The following is a 16,550-nucleotide window of genomic DNA, read 5'->3' on the forward strand; positions in this document are numbered from 1 at the left end:
GGGGTCCCGTTCTTTAATCATTTGTTATGGCAGCCTTAGAAAACAACATATCCATCTATATTACACTTGTTTTAAATATGCATAGAGAACTTGTTCCCTAATGAGAATGTCCTGAGCAGGTCCTGAGCATAAGGGAAATTTTATACAGGTATCACCCTGCATTAATTGTGTGACTTTGAGGAAGAACCAAAGACTTCCTGTTAATTTCTTTACATTGGTTGAGATAGGTGATGCTAAATCTTGCTTCCACCAATATGGTTTATATTTCTTGTAAATAGGGGTAGTTCATTAACTAAAGGAAAAGCACAACTAACAACATATAAACAGAGTCACTTAGACCAAAAACACGCACACACATACATACACAATCAAACACATACCCATGTACACACATGCACACACACACACACTCAGACACATGCATAGTCATGCTCACATCCATGCATACACAGCTCTTAAGTGCATATTCGATAAGAAAGCTTATCTCAAAGGGAGAAATAAGGCTATCTATCTCTGTCCTCGATTGTGCTAAAATTCTTTCACATAGTCTTCATTATATGACACTGTAGTAGTTAGTACAGTCAGGGGACAGAGCTCACACAGTGGATTAAATCAAAGAGGAATATAAAGTGTAATTAAACAATGACAAAAACAGCAATTATAAGACAAAAAGAAACTCTATAAAGTATGACAGGGCCCTGGGAAATCACTCAAGGATAATCACATTAGAAAGGGGGGGAAGGCATTTAACCACCAAACTGCAGAGAAATTTAATGACTTACTCAGGGTAGAATTTATGAAACTTTTAGGCACATGATGGACCACTTTTCTGAGGACAGGAGTGGGCAGGTGAACAGCATTGGTGGCATGGTACCAGCTGGGAAAGAGGTCCCTGGAATCCAATAAATGAGCATCTGTAGAAGCCATGACTTCTTAACCACAAGATGAACTGGAGCACCATCGCTTCACACAGCATGCACAGAGTTCTCGATCTGCATCTACAGAGTGAAAGAACGACCATTGTAAACGTAAGCATTCAAGATCATAGACTGCTTTATCCTGGGCCGCTGAATGGGATGGGCTCCACGGAAAGTCCTCATACCTAAGCTGCCCAAGTTTGCAGCACACAGCAAACACTCTGGAAGCCTCTTTCTTAGCAACAGTCTCTTAGGAAAAGTTGACATTGTGCACGATTTAGGTGAGGAAAAGTTGAAAGAATTCTCTTATGGGAGGGACATATATTAAAGGATAGCAAAGTAAGTGTTATCTGCTGTCACGAGTGGACACACTAAGACTATGAGGGGAGAATGCTGCCACTAAATGGGAGAGTCAGAAGAATTCTATCCAGAGCTATAACGGTAGATGAGTCCTGAAACTAGGGCCTAACTCTACCTCAAGAACAGTATGATAGAATTTGCCCACTTCAAGCTTTTCATCCCTGTATTTCATCTTTAGCTCTATATTTCTAGCTCATCACTATAATTGTGATCACAGGGCAAAGATTCACATGAGGATGCACAGCCATCGTTTTTTGGAAGATAAAGAAGCAAGTGAAACTAGCCTCTGAGCTTCCTTGGTTTCTGTTCTATCTTCTTGTTTTTGAGATAGGCTTTTCTTTGCAGCCCAGGTTGACCCTGACCTTGGTTTGTAATCAAAAATTGACATTAAACTTTCGATCATTCTGTCTCCTGGGGTTTCTTTCCCTTAATCTGAAGTCTGAGACAAATGCCCCTTATTTGCTATTAGCTGTCACTCTAATCTCATAAGACACACCTTAAGATTTCTTCAAAACATTCACCACATTAATGCAATAATCCGTTATCATGTAAAGGCTGAACCATACTGGGTCAGGTTGGTAACTGCAGGGTCTCAAGCCAGTGAGTGTCCTGCTTCACAGAAAAATTGCAACAAAATAAAATTCATAACACAGATTTCTTCAGACAATTTCTAGAATGTAATTCAAGGTCAATACTGTCCACTGGTCAAGGGGTTCAATGGTACCCAGCCTTTCTTTCTTATAGGGTTCTTGATGACATGAGAAGTCTGCCACGTGAGGAGGAGCAGAGGGTGGGTTTGCAAAGCCAAATACTTCAAGCAGACTCAACATTTTTTCAAGGAATTTTACTTTATTGGCCAGGTTTTCATGAGGCGATTTTCATGCAAGTACAATTTAACTGTATCCCCTCTGTACTCGTCCAGCCCATTTATCTCCTGCCTTCTCCCATTAGGTCCCTTTTTCTGTACACACGTTATTTATAAAGTATGTATCTATAAAGTATAAGTCCTATAGATGAGAGAAAATATGTGATGTCTCTTTGGCATACTTGTTAATCTAGTATCACACTTCCAGAAGTATCAATTTTCTTGCAGGATCCATTTTTCATTCCTCCTTATAGCCAAAAAAACAAAAAAAAAACCCACATTTACTTTCTCCACTCCTTTGTTGATAGATACCTGAATTGATTCCATAATCAACACACTTGTTAAAGAGTAACTTCCAACACGAACCTCCATCAGCGTCAAGGTGACCAGTACCAAAAGAAAAACGTGAAGTATGTAGTGTGACTGAGAGACTGGAAGTTAAGTAGAAGGAAAACTGAGGCAGGGGAATATGGTGAGCAGGTTGGAAGAGGTCTGGATGGGTTCCGAGTGTGACGTGCCTCTGACAGTGCCACGACCATCCCAGGGTATGTTTGTGGAGTTAGGTTGAGATCACAGTCACCAACATTATCATAATTAATTTCTCTCCTCCCTCTAAAGCCTCTCACACTGCTCTCTACAGCTGTTCACAGTCTTAGGTCCAGCATCAGTTCTGACTGTGCAGTCACAGGCAAGTGACTGAGGACATCTGTGGCATCTGCACTCTGAGCCCTGTAACAAGTGCATTGTCACCATCATTGTGCATTTCTACTGCTGTTTATTTTTAAAGATTTGTTTATTTTTATTTATATGAGTACACTGCAGCTGTCTTCAGACACATACCAGAAGAGTGCATTAGATCCCATTACAGATGGTTGTGAGTCAACATGTGGTTGCTGGAGAATTGAACTCAGGACCCTTTGAAGAGCAGTCAGTGCTCTTAACCACTGAGCCATCTCTCCAGTCCTCTATCACTATTTTTATCTAGGTCTCCTTTACTCGATTCACCAGCTTCTTGGAGAACAGAGCCTTGTCTGTCTTTCCCTACTCAGTCTTTCTTCATTTATAAATTCAGATTCCTGTGTACCATCTATGCTCTCTAAACTCAGTTCAACTCTAATCACATTCTTCCTGAGTCTGGAACATTCTTCGATTTGTGGCCATATCCTTCCTTCCCACTTGTTTGACTCCTGTTCGGTTCTTGGTCATCAAGTCTCCACCAGTCACAACCTTCCCAACTGGCTCTTCAAATGCATTCTAGTAATTAGCTGCCAGCTTTGACCCTCACATATGTAAGATATTGGCACTAGAGACCTAGTGAATCTACACTGAACACATAGAGAGTTCTATGTACTAATTACTGACACTCAACGTGTTGATCTTTTTTTTTTCTTTTCTTTTCTTTTTTTCGGAGCTGGGGACTGAACCCAGGGCCTTGTGCTTACTAGGCAAGCGCTCTTCCACTGAGCCAAATCCCCAACCCACGTGTTGATCTTTAAATACTGCTAACCTCATAGATGTAAGGGAAATATCAAATTATAGCAAAATCTTCCTGCTTATCAAGTAAAATAAAATAAAAATTTCAACATAGGCAAAATGTATAAAATTGAAATAAATTTAACCAACATTTTGATGAAATTATAATTCTCATTACTTAAATACATATATGTCTCTTATGAGTTATAACCGTGTTCAAAACTAAATGTGTAGGATTTTATATGCATACCATCATTTTGGGCCTAAATGTACTTAATAGATTTCCATGATTACTAGCCTTGGAATTCTTTTTTTGGATTGTTCCTTACAAAAATAATGATGGATAAGACAACAGAATTTTGGAACATCAATTTCACTGTGAAGAGATATAATGAGAATCTGGACAAGATCCACATTCAGTTCACAGAGCTTCCAGAACATTTCCTAAATGGTTCCAGATTCAATTCTAAACTCAAGTAAGTTTCTCACAATTTATTGTAAGCACTACAAGTTTTCAGAGTTTTATTTTATTTTTGACAGGTATAAAATATTAATGACCGAGCTTTCACATCCAAACAAGACAAATGATTGGGCATGGATTTACACCCCTTTCTTAGACAACTAGAATGCCAGTCTAAATATAAAAAAGGGGGGTTTTGTTTGTTTTATTTCCTGGCATTTAGAAAAAAAATTCTATTAAAACATGATCTGTCTTGACAACCAAACTGAATTGTGAAAAGCAGCTTCATTGTTCATTATATAAGCAAATCAACATGGTCATATCCTTTTAAATTTCTACCATAACGACACTGCAACAACATTATTAAATTTAAATGTTCACTTAATCCCATAATTTCTGATGCAGAATATTGATCTGATTTTGTTTCTAGGTGCAACATTGTCATACATTGAATGATAGTATGCCGGTACCATAGATCTTGATCGTGTTCTGAGGCGAAGAGATGAACTTGCAATATCAGGGATGCATGTTAGATAGAATTTTCAGGCTAAAAGACTGGTTGAGTCTCAGGGATGGAACCGTGCAGAGATAAGAATGCTGGGCATAGATGGAGGGGTACAGGGAGTACTTCAAACATTAGCAGAGGGGTTCCAGGATTCCATGTGGCAGAAAACCCTGAAGCAAAGAAGGAGCCACCAAACAGAGCAAGCAGAGTAACCACAGATACAACAGGTTGGGGATGGGGGTCTACAGTGCAAAAGATAAAGTGTTTCTGAGAAGTGATAAAGGTATTTTTGAAGGATATTTCTCTGATAGTAAAATATAGGTAGCAGATGTGCAGCTCAGTCTTCATGCGGGTCCCCAACAACTAGAGTGGGGCTATCCTTGAATTTTTTGCCTGCTGGTAGATTCTGTTCCCCTAACTAGGTCACCCTCTCTGGTCTCAGTGAGAGAGGATGTGCCTAGTCCTGCAGTGACTGATGTGTGTGTCAAGGGAGGGAGCTGTCTGGGGGACTAATATTCAAGGAGGCTCCTCTTCTCAGAGGAGAAGGGGAAGGAAGGGGGTAGAATTTTTGAGAGGGGAGACTGGGAAGGGAGGGGTAAGATATGAAATGTAACTTGGATGTAAATAAATTTAAAAATATTAACTTTAATACAAAATAAAATTCAATGACATTGGTAAGAAAACAATAAGTATGGTTTCTGAATAGGATAAAATTCACATCTGGCATTCGGTCTAAAAGTATAAATATACAAAAAAGTAAAAAAAATCGACACATTAAAAGGAGGAAATCAATTGCTAGAAAGCCTACAAGACATCACAGATTACAGAATTAGTGGACAGGGACATTAAAAACAGCTATTATAACTATATTCCATATGGCCAAACTCTGACTAATTTAATTACTCTTGGCAATAATACTGTGCATTAGATTTCAAGTTTGGATATTATATATCAGTCAAAGGCACAGTTACTTTGTTGTTCTTGTTGCAGAAAATTTGAGGGATCATGGCACTTAAATAGTTCAAGGGGTTTATCCCCATTTGAAATACAATGCTGGGCTGTCTGCTGAATTCTAACAAGAAATGTATCACTGCGTGGACATTTTTCTCAACGTGTTACATTGCTTTATGGAATTCCCAGTGTTTCAAAGCCTGTTGGAAATTGTGGGTGGGGTCAAAAGCTCAAATCATTCATGTAAACATCAAATGTGATGGGATTTAGTAAGCAATCAAATGGAAGCCAAAAAGAAAACAGTGAAATACACCAGAAATACATCCATAGGCATGGTCCAGCTTAATAAAATGATGGAACATTTTGAGCTACAGTCAGGGAGAGTGTGATGAATGGTTGAGCCACAAATTATCCCCTCCAGGTATGCAGGATATAAGTCATTTCCTTCCCGGGATCACCAAATAACCTCCCAGCATTACACAAACCACTTTTAATACCCTAGAAATGGAAACCAGTCCAGTTCCTGGAGCTAAAGAAACGAAAGTCAAGAAGAGAAAATAGGCAGTTTGTGTGTATGGTGGGTAAGTGGTTGAACTTTACACCATATCTGAGACATCTGTCATAGAACAGCCAAAACAGAGACAAACCAAACAAAAATCAAACTTCAGTTGGAGAAATGAAGTGATCCCTCTCATATGTCCTCACTAATTTCATGAGCTTAGGGTAGGTCACCCTATGTACCTGACAGGCTGTCTACTCATTGTTAGATGCTGATTCTGCCATTCATGCACAGAGCTACTGTAACAGGTTTCCCTCACCTTAGGTCTTATCATTCAGAGCCTGAAATAGGAGACCCTGGTGCAACTCTTGGAGAAAGAGCTGGCTTCAGCTTCTGGGTTCTCAAGGGACCATCCTGTCTCCAGGAGCCACTGGCGAGGATTGCCATGTACCAAGCTATGACATCCTTATATGTAAAAGGAAGATGACGCTGATGATATCCACATTACAGGTTTCTGGCAAAAATAAAGTGAGGGGTTTTTTTTTTTTTTGTAGGAGGTTAGCTGTAAGTACTTTTTAAGTGATAGACACTTGGGTACTCAAGGATACCTACCAGTATTTCAGAACAGTGATGTTCTCCCTGCATTAGAGCTATTTCTCTCTCTCTCTCTCTCTCTCTCTCTCTCTCTCTCTCTCTCTCTCTCTCTCTCTGTCTGTCTCTCTCTCTCCTTCTCTCTCTCTGTCCCTCTCTCTGTCTCTCTCTCTCTCTGTCCCTCTCTCTGTCTCTCTCTGTCTCTCTGTCCCTCTCTCTGTCTCTCTGTCTCTCTGTCTCTCTCTGTCTCTCTCTGTCTCTGTCTCTTCTCTCTCTGTCTTTGTCTCTCTCTGTCTCTCTGTCTCTCTGTCTCTTTGTCTCTCTGTCTCTCTCTCTCTGTCTCTCTCTCTCTCTCTCTCTCTCTCTCTCTCTCACACACACACACACACACACACACACACACACACACTTCTCGGCCCCATTTTATTCCCTTCTTTCCTTTCTCTGCATTGTCCTCTACACCTCCTCTTGACGTGTCCATCTCCCCTCCAGTAGTCATCTCATACCTCACCTGAAATCACAACCACAGCATTCTATATTTTGTTGTAATCTGGTTTTACCAATCGACAAATGATTATATTTTTCAGTAAGACAACTTCTACATGCTGGTTTTCCATTCGAAAGTTATTTGATCTTTTTTTTTCTTCCTTTTCATATATTAGATTGTTTCTTGGATAATCTGAGCTCTTTGGTGGCAGGGAGGTGACCTAAAGGACACAGCAAAGAAGGAAGGACTGAGAAGCAGAGACTCATGGAAAACTTTGGTTTCTCTTCTACTTGTGAAGCTTAAAAATAAAGGGCCATGATTTTCTTTCTCATGCTGCTTCGGTTTTTATCTTTCAGTCTTTTACCAGAGATGCGAGTTAACCATTTATTCACAGATAAAGTATACTTAAATCTATTAACCCATAACCCACTAAGTCTGATGCAAAATAAGTTTTATGCATTATAAAATATTCAAATTGAGGGATCAGATAAAGACAAAATAGCATTAGAAATATAACAGAACTTTACAAGTTACAAAGGCTGTCAGTATGGTAGAAGTAACTTACGGAGCTAAGTAAAGCTTCATAGTAATTTTGTTTTAAAGGAACTCACCATATCTGATCAAGACTGCCATGGTTCTCTAAGACAATATACGTAAATATGAATCTGATACTAGAGAAAGCTATTACCAAGCCCATTGAAACAAATAATGAATATAATACTAGAAGGAGATAAGTCTTCATTAAGATAAATAGTCTTACATTGATTCTAAAACTAAGGAGCCATGAAACACTCCACGAACCGACTTTATTCAGCTATCTCTAAAAAATGAACAACCTGTACAATTACGTTTGAAAACAATAATCCTCAATAATCTAGATTGATGGAAATACCCTTTAAGAGGACATGTGACTTTTTAAAATCAAGTTTTATTTACTGTACATCTTGATCACAACTTCCTCTCCCTCCTACCCTCCCAGTCCCTCCCTTTCAACCCCATCCCCATTTAATCCTATTCTCCTTCTCCTCAGAAAAGGGGAGGTCTCCCTTAGATATCAACCAGACTTAGCAAATCAGGTTGCAATAAGACTAGGACTAGGTACATATTCTATTAAGACTAGTTGAGACAGCCCAGTTAGGGGAACGGGATCCAAAGGCAGGCAATGTAGACAGAGACAGCCCCTGTTCCCACATTAGGAGTTCCACATGAAGATCTAGTTACACAACTGTTACATAAGTATAGAAGGCCAAGGACCAACCCATGCATGCTCTCTGATTGGCAGTTCGGTCTCTATAAGCCCTGATGGGCCCGGGATAGTTAATTCTCTAGGTATTCTTGTGATGACCTTGATCCTCTGGCTCCTTCAATCCTTCCTCCCCCTTTTCCACATGTATAGTAGGACTTTCTTGAATTCACCAACAGTATAAATAAGACATAAGGCTAAGCTTGGATGCTTGCGTACTCTCCTGGATACTCTAAACTTAACCTGACCAAGTAGCCTACGACCTCTATGTGGATAGCTCTGTGCCTTTCTCCCTGCTGCAGTCTGTCTGTTCCCTCTGTGTCCCTTCTGAATCTTGTGCATCTACTTTCTTCTTCCAGCTTCCTTCTTTCTGCCCAGAAGTCCAGCCCTCCATTTTCTGCCCAGCTATTGGCTGTCACTCTTATTTCAACCAATCAGTAGTGAGACAATCTCTGGATTGCCTCTAGGCATAGAGGGCACAGAGTATCTGAGCAGGTGTAGAAGAACAAGTATAAACAAATATTAGGAAGGCCATTGATAGAAGTGAAAGTATCAATATCCTGTCAGCATTCAGCTCTCTGCTGGTACAGAATTAAGAATTGAAAATATAGAGACATACCTTCACAGGTTGTAAAAAAGTTTATCCCAACACACAGGATTCCCCATGCTCCACTTAATGTTTGGCTGTGGGTCTTTGCATCAGTTTCCATCAGTTGCTGGTTGAAACCTCTCTGATGACAGTTATGCTAGGTTCTTGTCTTCAAGCATAGCAGAATAACATTAATAGAGCTGGGGGTGGACTCCCTCTTAGAGCATGGGGCTCAAATTGGTTCAATTATCAGTTAGCCCTTCCCTCAAATTCTGCTCCATCTTTTACCCCTGCACATCTTGTAGACAGCACACATTGTGTGCCTAAGGTTATGTGGCTGAGTTGCTATCCCAATCCCTCAATTGGAAGTCTTGCCTGGTTACAGGAGATGACTGGTTCAGGCTCTATATTCCCACATTGCTAAGAGTCTTAGCTAGGATCACCCTCATGGATCCCTGGGAGTCTCTGTTGGTGTAGGTTTCTAGCTAGTCCCAGAGATGCGCCCCAATCCAATTGTCTCTCTTACTACTCTTTCCTTTTGGCCTTCCTCACCTCATCACTCCTATTCTCATCCTCAAACCTTCCCCAAGTCAGGCCCCTCCCTCAGTCCACTCCTGATGTCTAATCTACTTTCCCTTCTCAGTGAGATTCAAGCACCACCCGCCCCGGTACCCTGGATCCTCCTTGATACTTAGCTTCTTTGGGTCTGTGGTTTAGCATGACCATCCTGTACTTTATAAGACAAATATCCACGTATCATTGCCATGATTGTCTTTCTGGGCTTAGGTTACTTCACTCAGGATGATTTTTTTCTAGTTCCATCCATTTGTCTATCAATTTGGTCCTGTTATTGTACATAGGCTCAGATTTTTCAAATCCTACTTTAATAAAGGTAACCCCCCTTCTAGCCTACCATGCACCAGCAGTAGTTGAAAATAAAGGTTAATAGGAAATGTGGGTTGTGGACCTGTTTAGAAATAGTTGTTCAGAGCGATTCTAATCTTTGTGGTCAGCAATCCAGTTCACCAGCAAAACACCAAACCCGAACCAGCAGCAGCAGCCCAGTTTACTTAGCCAACACTAGGCATAAATCAGCAACAGCAGTTTGATCCATAAAAGAAAAAAAAAAAAAAAGGTTCCACCAATCTACCCAAGTCTGTGGAAGAGGCAAGAAGCCACAGGAATATCACAAGAAGTTCTTTGACAAGTTTCTGTCTCTGAAGTTACCACAAGTGTAGCTCAGCAACAGAGTGCTAGGCCAACTAATACAAGAGCATCAGTAAAGACTAGTGAGTTAGAGCAAGGTGGACCAATGCAAGAGCCCCCTCTCACGCTCTGTGAAATCATTTATTTTTTCTAAATATCACACATCCTCTCACGTGTATGCTTCAGCAAAACATCCTTTCACCTGTGCCTTCTTCACCAAAACATCCTTTCACCGGTCTGCCCCAGCAAACAATATAACTGAGTTTCTAGAGAAATGAGAAATTTCCACTTCAATTATATTTAATGGTTGAGTGATACTCCATTGTGTAAAGGCACCACACTTTCTTTATCCATTCTTCAGTTGAGGGACATGTAGATTGTTTCCAATTTCTGGCTATTATAAATAATGTTGCTAAGATCATAGTTGAGAAGATTTCCTGTGATAGGTGAAACATTTTTAGGAATATGCCCATGAGCGGCATAACTGAATCTTGAAGTAGAACTATCACCAATTTTCTCAGAAACTGCCAAATTGATTTCCAAACTAGTTGTACAAATTTGCACTCCCACCAGCAATGGAGGAGTGTTCCCCTTGCTCCACATCCTCACCAGTATGTGCTGTCACTTGAGTTTTTTTTTTAATCATAGCCATTCTAATGGATGTGGTATAGCTGGGTCCTCAAGTAGTATAATGTCCAATTTTCTGAGGAACCTCCAGACTGATTTCCAGAGTAGTTGTACCAGCTTGCCATCCCACCAACAATGTAGGAGTGTTCCTCTTTCTCCACATCCTTGCCAGCATCTGTTGTCATCTGAGATTTTTATCTTAGCCATTCTGACTGGTGTGAGGTGGCATCTCAGGGTTGTTTTGATTTGCATTTCCCTGATGACTAAGGATATTGAACATTTCTTTAGGTGCTTCTTGGCCATTCGATATTCTTCAGTTGAGAATTCTTTGTTTAGCTCTGTACCCCATTTTTATTAGGGTTATTTAATTCTCTGGAGTCCAATACCATCTTATCTAAAAAGATAATTTGTATGGAAAATACTAAAAAGAAATGTAATGTTGCTAATTACAAAACTCTTTCATTAATTGCGTCAATGACAAAGATGTAACTTTGTTCTTTCAATCAAAGTGGAAATATCCCTCTGCCTGAGTACTAATCTCTGGGCCTGAGTGATTTACACTCATCAAATCTAGTCAGGTTTTCATGGATCCATTTGTGTACACTTACACATATTCATTCTCTCTCTCTCTCTCTCTCTCTCTCTCTCTCTCTCTCTCTCTCTCTCTCCCCCTCCCTCCCTCCCTCCGTCCCACCCTCCCTCCCCCACCTCTCTCTCTTTTTTCTCTTTCCCTCTCATATTTCAATATTTTTGGTGTATTTCCTGGTACTTCTTAGACGCATTCTCTTTTGTCAATGATTTTTTTAGAAAATTTTATGTGTAGTTTTTTCCATTGTGTGCATACAGGTGATGTCAGAGACCAGAAGAGGGTGTCATAACCTCTAAAATTGTAGTTATATGTGATTGCAAACTATCTCAGATGGGTGGTTGGAATGGAGTCCTTGTCCTCCTCAAAAGTGGCAAGTGCTCTTTTCTTCAGACTCCTCAGAGACATTCTTGCTTCTTCATATGAACATTATTTTAAAACTTTCCATTTTGGGATAGAGATGTGACTCAGAGGTTAAAAGCTCTCACCAATCTTGCAACGAACCCGAATTCAGCTCCTAGGTCCCAGGTATGATTGCTCATAACTACCTGTAACTCCAGATCCAGGGGATCTGAAACTCTTCCTGGTCTCCATGGGCACCTACAGTAATATGCACATTCCTTCCATAATTAAAAATAAAAATAAACCTTAAAAAGTTTCATTTATTGATCTATTAACTACAGTGTTCCCCAAATAAGACTTAGGTCTAGTTCATCTAAATTCTTAGCATACTGCATTATGCTTAACACTTAGAAAGTACACAACATACTTTTGACAAAAACATGTTTTATATTAAATTATCATGGTTAGAGACAATTTATTTCTCTATAAAAGTTACTTCACAAATATCTAAATTACATTTCCACTAAAGCTAACCTTTCTAATATTTGCAAAAAAGATAGTCATAAATATGTAGTGATTCCTGGGTTAGCAAGTTTCCCACTAAATATATTTAAAATGCATATTTTATGTGACACTTGTATAATATTTTCTATATACCAGGAATGGTGTAAGTGCTTTATAAATATTGACTTGAATTATCCTCATAACAAACTATGAATGATATTGCTATTTCCATTTGCAGTTGACAAAGCATAGATTCATAGAAGCCAGGTACTTGCAAAAGACTGGTCAATTTGTAAAGAGAAAAATGGAGATTCAAATTCAAATTCAAGCCATGTGGTTCTCAGGCCATGTTCTCTATTCCAGGACTAATGAGATTGTCAGTCATTCTTCAGCCAGGAAGTAAATGGCTGTATTCATATATAAGAACCCTAATGTATATATCATCCCCCTCCTTTGCTTTATAATGTTCTTCAACAGATGTCTTTAGGTTTGTTTAAAGATTTTTATTTCTTTTTTTTTCTTTTTTCTTTTTTTCGGAGCTGGGGACTGAACCCAGGGCCTTGTGCTTGCTAGGCAAGCACTCTACCACTGAGCTAAATCCCCAACCCAAAGATTTTATTTCTATTTTATGTGTATGAATGCTTTCCTTGCATGTATAGAAGTGTACCACATGCATGATGAGTGGACATGAAGGCCAGAAGAGGGATTTGGATCCTTTGAATAGAGTTACAGCCTGCTTCAAGCCACAGTGGGGATGATGTAAACTGGAGTAGCAGATGGTGTCTTCTGTAGCAACAGGAAGGGCTCTGAACCACTGCGCCATCTCTCAGTCTCCAACAGATGTCTTTTAGACTTCACATCTACAGGTGAGAATTTTATTGTATTCCTTTCCTCTAGAGTGCCTATCTTATTTTACAAAAAGGAAAAACAACATGAAAAGGAAAAGGAAAGCTCAATAATCCTCACAAAACCCATGGAGGAATATACATTTTAAGAAAGGAAGTATTTCTGAATGGATATTAGCAAAATTCTCACCTTCAAGACAGGATAATGGTTTCCTGAGGTGGCTTTTAAGTTTTAGAAAGGATGTAAAAGGATCTAAGGGCTCTTCATGAAAACCAATTCTCGGTTTTTTTTTTTTCTTGAACTTCAAATCTTCCCAGGATTAGTTGTAGCTGACCTTATCTCCCTTCTGTGCTGTCATAGAAGTGAATTAGTCTCTCTTCAGCCAAACACTTCAAGTTACAGCAAGAAGAGGCAATCTGTAGACTAATCAGCCCCCCTAAAATTTTCTTCAGCAGCACCTTGGGTGAGAAAAGTGGGGTCCTTGGCTAGCATTTCAATTCAACCACAAAGGAAAAAAGCAGTAAAAACAGAGGCTGCCAGGACTAATTGAAAACTGTGTAATAAAAGGAGTACTATCAATTAAATCGTCGTGTTCTTAAAAGGATCAATAGGGGTCACAGAAAAGATGTTTGGCACCATTTAGAAAATTGATGAAGAAGATTCCTCGGGAGATTAACTTGGAAAATTGTGTTCTCAGTGAGCAAATGTATAAGGAGCAAATTGTATGCTAAAATAAGCCCTGAGCTTGTCTCCAAGGGAAAGGGAATTTCCAATTATAAAAGAATTCATCACCTTCAGCCCTGACTATAAGAATTGCTCAACATGGTTCTATAAGAAGAAATAAAGTAATTGGCAGAATTATAAGTGGATGATCTACACGGAGAGAGAGGGCTGGAGAGCTGGATCAGCTGTTCTGTATACTGGCTGCTCTTCCAAAGACCCAGCTCTATTCCTAGCACCTACATGATGTCTCACAACCATCTTTATCTCCAGTTCCATGCCCTTATCTCCCATGCACCATGCATACTCATGGTTCACAGACACACATACAGGAGAAATGCCCATAACATAAAATAAAAATAAATTAATATTAATAAAGAGAGACACATATACATTCACAAGCACCAGATAATTCATTTTCTATCCTAGCAGTTTCTTCATTCATACACTGAACAGTTGAACACCACAGAAGCCCTCTCTCAAACTTTCAAATACCTAGACTCCTCTGTGAGTTGCTCTTCTGTTCAGTAAAGTACAACCCTCTGAGAATTCTGACTGCCTTGGTCTGAGAGACTTAAGTAGTCTTTGAAAGTCTTCTGAGGCTGCCGCTGCAGAGAGCGCGTGGGCAGCACCCCGCGAGCGAACTTGAGCCTCGGGACCACAGGTAAGACCAACTTTTCTAATGCAAGAGACCTGCATGGTGAACTCAGGACACACAGAGGCAGAATTCCTCTAGGACTGGGCACTTCCTGTATTTACTGGGAGTCCCACACCCGCGGATCCCGGCCCACAGCAGCTCTCTGCTCCCAGACCCTGTGGGAGAGAGACCTCACCGCCTGGTCAAGTGGGCACTCCTGACGCTGCAGAGCGGAAGAGACCACCAACACTGCCCACCCCTGCCCACATCCCTGGCCCAAGAGGAAACTGTATACAACCTCTGGGTTCCCGTGGGGGAGGGCCCAGGAGCGGCAGGACCCCTGCGCCTGAGACAACGCCGGAACCTGAAATAACAGACCGGATAAACAGTTCTCTGCACCCAAATCCCGTGGGAGGGAGAGCTAAACCTTCAGAGAGGCAGAAACGCCTGGGAAACCAGAAGAGACTACACTCTGCACACATTACTGATTCCAGAGGAAAACACCAAACGCCATCTGGAACCCTGGTGCACTGAAGCTCCTGGAAACGGCTGCGCAGATCTTCCTGGTTGGTGCTGCCACAGAGAGCTCGTGGGCAGCACGCTGCGAGCGAACTTGAGCCTTGGGACCACAGGTAAGACCAACTTTTCTGCTGCAAGTGACCTGCCTGGTGAACTCAAGACACAGGCCCACAGGAACAGCTTAAGACCTGTATATAGGAAAAACTACACGCCCGAAAGCAGAACACTCTGTCCCCATAACTGGCTGAAAGAAAACAGGAAAACAGGTCTACAGCACTCCTGACACACAGGCTTATAGGACAGTCTACCCACTGTCAGAAATAGCAGAACAAAGTAACACTAGAGATAATCTGATGGTGAGAGGCAAGCGCAGGAACCCAAGCAACAGAAACCAAGACTACATGGCACCATCGGAGCCCAATTCTCCCCTCAAAACAAACGTGGAATATCCAAACACACCAGAAAAGCAAGATCTATTTTCAAAATCATATTTGATCATGATGCTGGAGAACTTCAAGAAAGACGTAAAGAACTCCCTTAGAGAAACACAGAAAAACATTAATAAACACGTAGAAGCCTACAGAGAGGAATGGCAAAAATGCCTGAAAGAATTCCAGGAAAACATAAATAAACAAGTAGAAGCCCATAGAGAGGAGAAACAAAAATCCCTGAAAGAATTCCAGGGAAACACAATCAAACAGTTGAAAGAATTAAAAATGGAAATAGAAGCAATCAAGAAAGAACACATGGAAACAACCCTGGATATAGAAAACCAAAAGAAGAGACAAGGAACTGTAGATACAAGCTTCACCAACAGAATACAAGAGATGGAAGAGAGAATCTCAGGAACAGAAGATTCCATAGAAATCATTGACGCAACTGTCAAAGATAATGTAAAGCAGAAAAAGCTACTGGTCCAAAACATACAGGAAATACAGGACTCAATGAGAAGATCAAACCTAAGGATAATAGTTATAGAAGAGAGTGAAGACTCCCACCTCAAAGGACCAGTAAATATCTTCAAAAAAATCATAGAAGAAAACTTCCCTAACCTAAAAAAAGAGATACCCATAAGCATGCAAGAAGCCTACAGAACTCCAAATAGATTGGACCAGAAAAGAAACACCTCCCGTCACATAATAGTCAAAACACCAAACGCACAAAATGAAGAAAGAATATTAAAAGCAATAAGGGAAAAAGGTCAAGTAACATATAAAGGCAGACCTATCAGAATCACACCACACTTTTCTCCAGAAACTATGAAGGCCAGAAGATCCTGGACTGATGTCATACAGACCATAAGAGAACACAAATGCCAGCCCAGGTTACTGTATCCTGCAAAACTCTCAATTAACATAGATGGAGAAACCAAGATATTCCATGACAAAACCAAATTTACACAATATCTTTCTACAAATCCAGCACTACAAAGGATAATAAATGGTAAAGCCCAACATAAGGAGGCAAGCTATACCCTAGAAGAAGCAAGAAACTAATCGTCTAGGCAACAAAACAAAGAGAAGAAAAGCACACAAACATAACCTCACATCCAAATATGAATATAACAGGAAGCAATAATCACTATTCCTTAATATCTCTCAACATCAACGGCCTCAACTCCCC

Source organism: Rattus norvegicus, chromosome 9 (assembly GCF_021556685.1).
Source record: "Rattus norvegicus strain SHRSP/BbbUtx chromosome 9, alternate assembly SHRSP_T2T, whole genome shotgun sequence".
Lineage (NCBI taxonomy): Eukaryota > Metazoa > Chordata > Mammalia > Rodentia > Muridae > Rattus > Rattus norvegicus.